Raw genomic sequence first — 7,848 nt, 5'->3', positions numbered from 1 at the left:
ATTTAAAAGCTTGGCAGGAGGCAGCGCTGGAAAATTTTGGTTTCTTTCTGCAGAGTATATTCATTACATTAACAGCCAAAATTGCACTGCAAATAACGTGTCAATTACATCTTAAATATTTGTTTCCACAACATCAAACCTAAGGAGAAATAATCTCATTCTCATTCTGACCAGAGATATCTAAGCCAGTTGAATGCCTATGTAAGCTTTCACAAAAATCATCTTCCTTAATAAATGCAGATTTAGCGATGAACTGCGAACTTATTTAACAACTTCCTCTTTATGCCATTCACAACTTTAATCTTATTCTTCTTTTCCTTCAGAAAACCTTGACCTTTCTAAACAGCCCAAGGGTGGATTTCAGAGGCATTCAAGTTGCTGTGTTGAGATCTTTCTCCTTTGAAGCTGATGGGAGTTTTGTCACGGACTTCAATCAGGAAGAGATTTCACTCTCAGCAGGAGAGTTGCAATTCCATCACTGCTCCTATTCATAACCAGTGTCTCTCAAGATCAGGAGGGGACTATCACTTCCTCTCAAACTGCTGAGATAATGACCAGTCTAAACTGTGAATTCTACCAACAAGAGTGCTAAAGGACAGAAAGATGACAAATACTTTTTTTGTCATTGCCATCAGTATTTATATAGACAGCATTTGTAATAGTACAGCATTTATTCTGCTTTGGAAAGATCAGTTTTACACAGAAATGTAGGAGGGACAACTAAACTAGATGTGTGATACTTGTTTGGCTGACCTGGTCTTAAACCTGGGGCTGATTTGAATTACAGCCTCTCTTCAATTATATATATATATATTTTCTTCAAATGTAGAGTCAGCTACACTCAAAATGAAATATTTTATGTCATTTTCAGAAATTTTACATGAGAAAAATCTCCTTTCTATGCAGCACTAATTCTGAATATCTACAGGACAGCATTGTTATAAACATGAGCTTTCAGTGCAATTATCAGATTAATGTACACCAAAAGAAGGAGTAAATGTGAATTGTATTTATTATGCTTTATTCTTTAAGAAGAATCTCATGCAAGTACTTGTTTTCATAGATTAATCCTAGTAACTCCTATAAACCACCAGGGAGCTGACTTGCTACTCAGTGCTCCCCTTTGCTGCTTCATTACAAGCATATGGCTATAAATACCTCTCTATGAAGGGTGCTGGGAGCTGCCCAAGGGTTTTTAAGGCAGCTCCCAAACCCCACTCCTTCCCATTGCTCTCCATCCTAAGGCATTCTGTGGTGTTCCTCAGCACAGAGATGAATACATGAGGAGAGGAGAGCCTCAGCCAACAATCAGAGCTCCCTAACAATTTATCCATCATAAAAGTCAAAGTCTCAGCAAGCTTTGCTTGGAATGAGTGGAGAAAGACAGATAGACAAGTTGCAAACTCAAATAATATTTTCTGTAACACCTATATATGAGTACATATCCTCATCTAGGCTTCAGTCAATCTCTTCAACCTGCTTTTCCAGCTTCTTTATAGGGGTGTCCTGACCTTCCCTAAGTCTCTGGGCTTGGGAATTTAAACATGCAAATGACATTTTGCAAACTGTCCCTGGATACTCCATGCCACCTTTCACCAGCATCATATTTGTACATATCCAGTTGCATTCAGTCATCTATACTCTCCCTGCTCCGCCAAGGTGCAGTATTGTTCTCATCCTCCCAGCTGGAAGCAAGCAGAGCCTATGCTGTAGTCAGCAGGTACAGAGCAAAGGTTATACCTCCAGATAGCAGTGATGTTGTGTTTTATACAGGACATGAGATAAGACTGCCACAGAGTGAATCCTGTATATACACATATACAGCTCCTTCTGAAGTTAGTGAGATAAAAAAAAAAAAAAATGTTTCCAACAGCATAATCTCACTGGAAGTTGTACCAAAAAACATGGACACATGTCCGAAAACAAACTCTACAAAATCTTGTCTGCCAGGGCTCTGTATTTCATGACTTGGCAGCTCTGTAAGTTACCGTGAATGCCAATGCTTGCTCAGAAACACTGAATCTGAATTTTCATTGAAGCACAACATTTTAAATGTATCAGAAGAAGTTAGAAGAAATAACTGAGAGCCAGTTGAGCAGAGCGTGGCTTGGGACCATGCTGACACGAGGTTATTCACTCCATCAAACAGGTGCACGTTAAGTGACATTTATGGTTAAGCCATAGCCCACTGTTTGCTATCAGGCAGAGGGTTAGGATGGGCTGAGACAGCTCCTTAACATATTCCCTTCACAGAAAGTCAGTGTGCTGCTGGCACAGCTCAGCAACCAGTGATAAGAAACAGCAAATGTCCTGGCATAGCACAAGCAGCACTGCATTGGTGAGAGGGTAGTGGGAGTTGTGCACAATTTCACAGTTCCCACGATTTTCCCACCAAACTCGATGCTCACGGCAACTGCTTGCTCAGAAAGGCTTTTAACCAGGACACACTTCATTCAGTTACTGCATTGCTAATTTGTAGCACACGTGCAACTGAGTCAGCGCAATGAAGAAATAACCAATGATCTTTGTCAAAGTAAATAGAAGACGAACACAGACATGAGAGAAGAAGGACAGAGAAGATAGGAGGACTGCCACCAAGAGCATGAACATTTCTACCGCTTTGTTGGTACCAGCAAGTTAAATTATTCTTAAAACGCATTCAGCTTGTCAGTGCAGAGATGCTGCAAGGAAGAGTTGCCTGAACAGTTAATTTCTGAACACATAGGTCAAAAGAAGACTTTAGAATTAGCTTGAAGTTTTGCTTTCTACTCCTTATCCCCTCAAAAAGAAAAGGGAAGAAAAGAAAGGGAAGGAGGAAAAGAATTCCAGACTTCCAAAATAACGTGAAACTCAGAAGCAAAAGAAAAACTCCTCTCTTTCATCAGTCTTCACACAATGAAGGCCATAGAGAAGAGCACACCGACACGAACCCGGTACCCCACCGTCTGGCTGTCCCGGGGCCGGCGGAAGGCTGCCGCGGGCAGTGCTCAGCCCCGCTCTCTGCCCCTGCACGCCCGTTGTCTCTGCTCTGAAGCACGAGGAACGCACCGCCCGCAGCCCCGTGCTTACCGCAGCCCCTAAGACCCTTCCAGTCCACGCGGGGCTGCGATGCTCCTCCCGCCCTGTGCCCACCTACAGCCCCCTACAGCCGAGACTGAGGGAGGGACTTCAAAGCATCCGTGGTGACACGGATAGCTGAGCACGTATAGCTCGCTCAGTAGGTATGCACACCCCGCCAGGCAGCTCGGAGCTGCCTTCGGATCGTGAGAGGACGCCTACCTCCTGCGCAGCCCCGCTCGCTGCAGGATGGAGCTGGGTTTCTTCCTGCTGCTCCTCGAGATGCTTTTCTGCAGGAAGAAGGAATGGCTCGCTGGTGTTTGCCTTCACAACTTCACAGCTGCGCGAGTGGCATGACTGTATCTGATTAAGCACAAACAACACACAGACCTTGGAAGAATATATGTTTTCAACCCAGTAAAAGCAAAAGTCTGTTTCAGAAAAACACCAGCTGCAGAAAAAAATTACATTTATTCGGTGTGTGAGAATGATTTCTCTGAGGGTTTCACAGCACGTAGCTGCTCATTTCTATCACCCTTTATGGTGTGCTGCCAATTAATGGCCAGCCCAACAGTGAGCCCGGCAGCTCCATGGAGATCTCAAAAAAAAAAAAAAAAAAGATTTTTTTTCCCCCCCCTATGTAATGAACACAGCAATAGCCATCCATGATCACGAATGGCTTTCAAGAAGCAGGTAACACTGAGGCAAAAATAAATGTGATTTGAGCTCTACTCCCAGCAAACCCCAGAAATCAGCACCTGTGGGCAGGTGAACAGGGATCAGGTGCCCAAAGCACTGCAACACCACAAGTGAGGCTCCTTGAAAGCTGGGCACAGGTAGCAGGTGGTCCTTGAGTAACTTCGCAATAACAGAATGGCCTGGGTTGGAAGGGACCTCTAACACCATCTACTTCCAGCTCCCTCCCCCCAGCCATGTGCAGGGTTGCCTGCCACTAGATCAGACTGCCCAGGAACCCAACCGAGCTGGCCTTGAGTGCCTCCAGTGATGGGGGATCCACAGCTTCTCTGGGCAACTGGGCCAGTATGACAAAAGATAATCCTCCAAAATTCCTTCTCAGGTGCTGTGATACATTCCAAACCTGTTATCATCTTTCCCCAAAAATTTCACTTCTAATTTTCCTCAACAAGTCACTGCTGTCCACCTGAGATGGGTTGGTTGCAGTAAACATTAGTCTCAGCCAGTTTAGTTTTCAGTGTGGACATTCCTGTATATTAGCTACACATCTTTTCAAGATTAAGTGTAACAAATTATTATTATTATTATTATTATTATTTTAATGCAGGCCAAAGGCAGATTTTGACAAAATCAAAGAGATTAAATAGAGGACTCAATTTAGAATTTTGTAGGCAATGCCTCTATATACATTTACTTGTTACATACTCTACTGTTCTTTAGAAAATCAGTTGGCTATCACCAATTAGGTAAAAATCTGGTACTGGAGTTCTTTAATGAACAGTTAAGTTCTTAAAAAGTCTTCTATTTTAACAGCATGATAACAGACTACTACATTACATAAACAGAAGATAGAAGCTATTACACTGTCATAACTAAAGAAAAAGCAAAGTTACAACCATCCATTATTACTGGCTAGATAGCAGTGAGAGTGGTTTCTAGGTGACCCACAACAGCATGCCAGCTTTGAAAGCTTAAAGTATGATAAGAAAGGGCTACCCCAAGGTTTCTCTATCCATTTCAGAAGAGGAGTCATCTCTCTCATTCAACAGAAGTGAGATTTATCCATATTAGTACAAAAGTGTGGACTGTGTTTGATATGAAAGCCTTATTGACCATAAGACATCTGAATTACATCAATTGAACTTCTTCAGTAAGTTGATAGACAGTGAGGCAGTTCTGCCCATATTTAGAACAAGCAGCTTAAAGGGATTTCTATTTCATGTCTTAAGCTCTTGCCAATTTAATGGAGTATTTTCACTCCATCAATGTTACTGACTTGATTTCTGAGAAGATTCATGCTGCTGTAAAAGAGGAGAGGGAAAAAAGCTGAGGGAAATTAATACTTTTTTTTTCTAAGCAAGGAGAAAAATCTTTGTTTTATGACAGCCTGTAAAAATTGATTGCCTGCCTTAGTGTAAACAGATGGTAATGGGTCCAGGATGACTGACATCTCCTATGTCTGTGCACAGCTCCCAGAGGACTCTGCTTTTCCATGTCTTCCTCTGTGTCTGCAACTCCAGCAGTTTTAGGGATGCACTTCCCACTTTTACAGAACTTTTAGTAACAAATCTCAGATTTCTGATAGAAAGAAGCTGCCTGCATGATGTGTGTGGCCAGTGTTATTTCAAAATGCAAAACCATAAATACTGTGTATCTGCTAAAGGTGAATCCTACCTATTCTCCATCTCCTTTTAGGAACTGCAGCTTTTCCCTTTCCTCTTCGATCATTTTAGATCCCGTTCCTATTCTTCTTAGTCTCATATTTTATAATGTACACTTTTAGTATCCATTTCTGCTAATTATGTATTTTATCATCCCTCTCATCCCACTCTCAAGTAAGTCTTTATCTCTTTCAGTTCCTCCTTTAACTTCTTCTCCCTTTGCCAGCTTGTATTAAACACCTTTAGGAATAACAGAAAGCAGCTGCAAGCTTTAATGACAGCTGTCTATAAAAAAAACTAAGGCTTTAGGGAAAAAGGCACACAAACCAGAAACCTGTTTCTACCTTTCAAAAGACACTTCTATTTCTGATTATGGATGTTTCCTGTTGGGAACTGGCAAAAGAAAGTCATGAAAATCTGGCTGACTCTTGCTCAGAGTAAACATGATAAAAGTAAAATATGCGTTTAGGAAAAAGTTAATTTGCTTATTTTGCTTTTCACTTCCTTGGCTTTGCTCCACTAACCTACACAGTTTTGTGTATTAGTTCTCATAAAAATTTGCACAGTTGTAAAAACTGTAATGCATCCCAGAGTCCTGAGGGCATTGGCTGATACGTTGCCAAGCCACTCTCAATGATGTTTGAAAAGTCATGGCAATCAGGTGAAGCTCCTGGTGACTGGAAAAAGGTAATGTCATACCCATTTTTAAGGTTAGAAAGGACAAGCCAGGGAACTACCAACCTGTCTGCCTCACCTCTGTGCTGAGGAAAACCATAGAGCAGATTCTTCTGGAAGCTATGCTACAGCACATAGAAGAGAGGGAGGTGATATGGGACAACTAACAGGGCTTCACCAAATCCTGCCTGCCTGACCTAAAGGCCTTCTATTGATGGTGTAACTGTGCCAATGGACAAGGGAAGAGCCACCAATGCCATCTATCTGAACTTCAGTAAGGCCTTTTACGCAATCTCCCTCAACATCCTTCTCCCCAAACTGGAAAGATATGGATTTGACAGGTGGGCTGTTCCATGGATGAAAAACTGGTTGCCCGAGAGTAGCGGTCAATGGGTCACTGTCCAGATGGAGATCAGTGGTGAATGATGTCCCTCAGGAATCAGCACAGTGACTGGTGCTCTTTAAATATCTTCAGTGACATTGACAGTGGGATTGAGCACACCCTCAGCAAATTTGTGGATGACACCAGACTGTGTGGTGTAACTGACATGCCTGAGGGACAGGATGCCATACAGAGACCTAGGCAGCTTTGAGCAATGGGCCCAGTAATTACCACAGGGCCTAGCCCTGCCAAAAGAACCTGGGGACACTAACGGATGGCAGCTTGGCATGAGCCAGCAGTGTGCCCAGAAAGCCATCCATATCTTGGGCTGCATCCAAAGCAGTGTGACCAGCAGGGCAAGAGATGATCCTGTCCCTCTGCTCTGTGCTGGTGAGACCTCACCTGGAGTATTGCATCCAGATGTGGAGTCCTCAGGACAGGACAGACATAGACTTGATAGAGTATGATCAGAGAAGGGCCACAGAAATGATCCAAGGGATGGAACACCTTTACTATGAAGACAGGCTGAGATATCTGGGGCTGTTCAGCCTGGGGAAGAGAAGGCTCCAGGAAACCTGGGAGTGCCCTTCCAGTATCTAAAGGTTGACATGATTTCTATAGTGCTTTGTTGTTCTTCTTTTGGCATCATTAATGAAAACACAAGCGATAGGCAAAGATTTGAATTTAAAATTATGAAGCTTACATTTAACACTGCTGTTTAGTGCTGTGCTTAGTCAAATAAGTGCTTAATATTTATTGACCTGGCAACTTAGAATTAAATTTTTATACTAATTAAAAAAAAAAGTACTTATAAGCATTAGAAAACCCACACAGTCTAACAAACCAACCAAATGAAAACCAGACAAAAAACTACCTCAGCCATGATAGTAGAATCATTTGAAGAAACATTTCACTTGAACAGTTCCAAAATATCCAAGCCTATTAAAATCCTTCGTGAGATACACCTCTATCCCAAGTATTTCCAGAGGACAGATCATTTCATGGCAATATGAGGAATCTCTCACCATTTCATTGAATCGTAGAATCATAGAACGGTTTGGCTTGGAAGGGGCCTATAAGATCTAGTTTCAACATCCCTGCTATAGGCACCTCTAGGTCACGTTGCTCAAAGCCCCATCCAGCCAGGCCTTGAACATCTCCGTGGAGGAGGCATCCACCACCTCACTGGGCAACCTGTTTCAGTGTCTCACCACCATCACATTTTCATTAATGGGAAATCACTTTCAATTTGGGAAAGGCAGATGGAGCCAAAGGCTCTGGTGCTAGAGGATACCTGTCTAGCTTAGAGGAAGTGCCTTAGCCATATTCCCATTGCTGGGTTACATCACCTATCTGGCTGCTGGCAATTTCTACAGT

The sequence above is a fragment of the Meleagris gallopavo genome, chromosome 6 (genome assembly GCF_905368555.1).
Source record: "Meleagris gallopavo chromosome 6, MGAL_WU_HG_1.1, whole genome shotgun sequence".
Taxonomy (NCBI): Eukaryota; Metazoa; Chordata; class Aves; order Galliformes; family Phasianidae; genus Meleagris; species Meleagris gallopavo.
The sequence above is the reverse complement of the archived record's forward strand: the minus strand, read 5'-3'. Positions refer to the sequence as shown.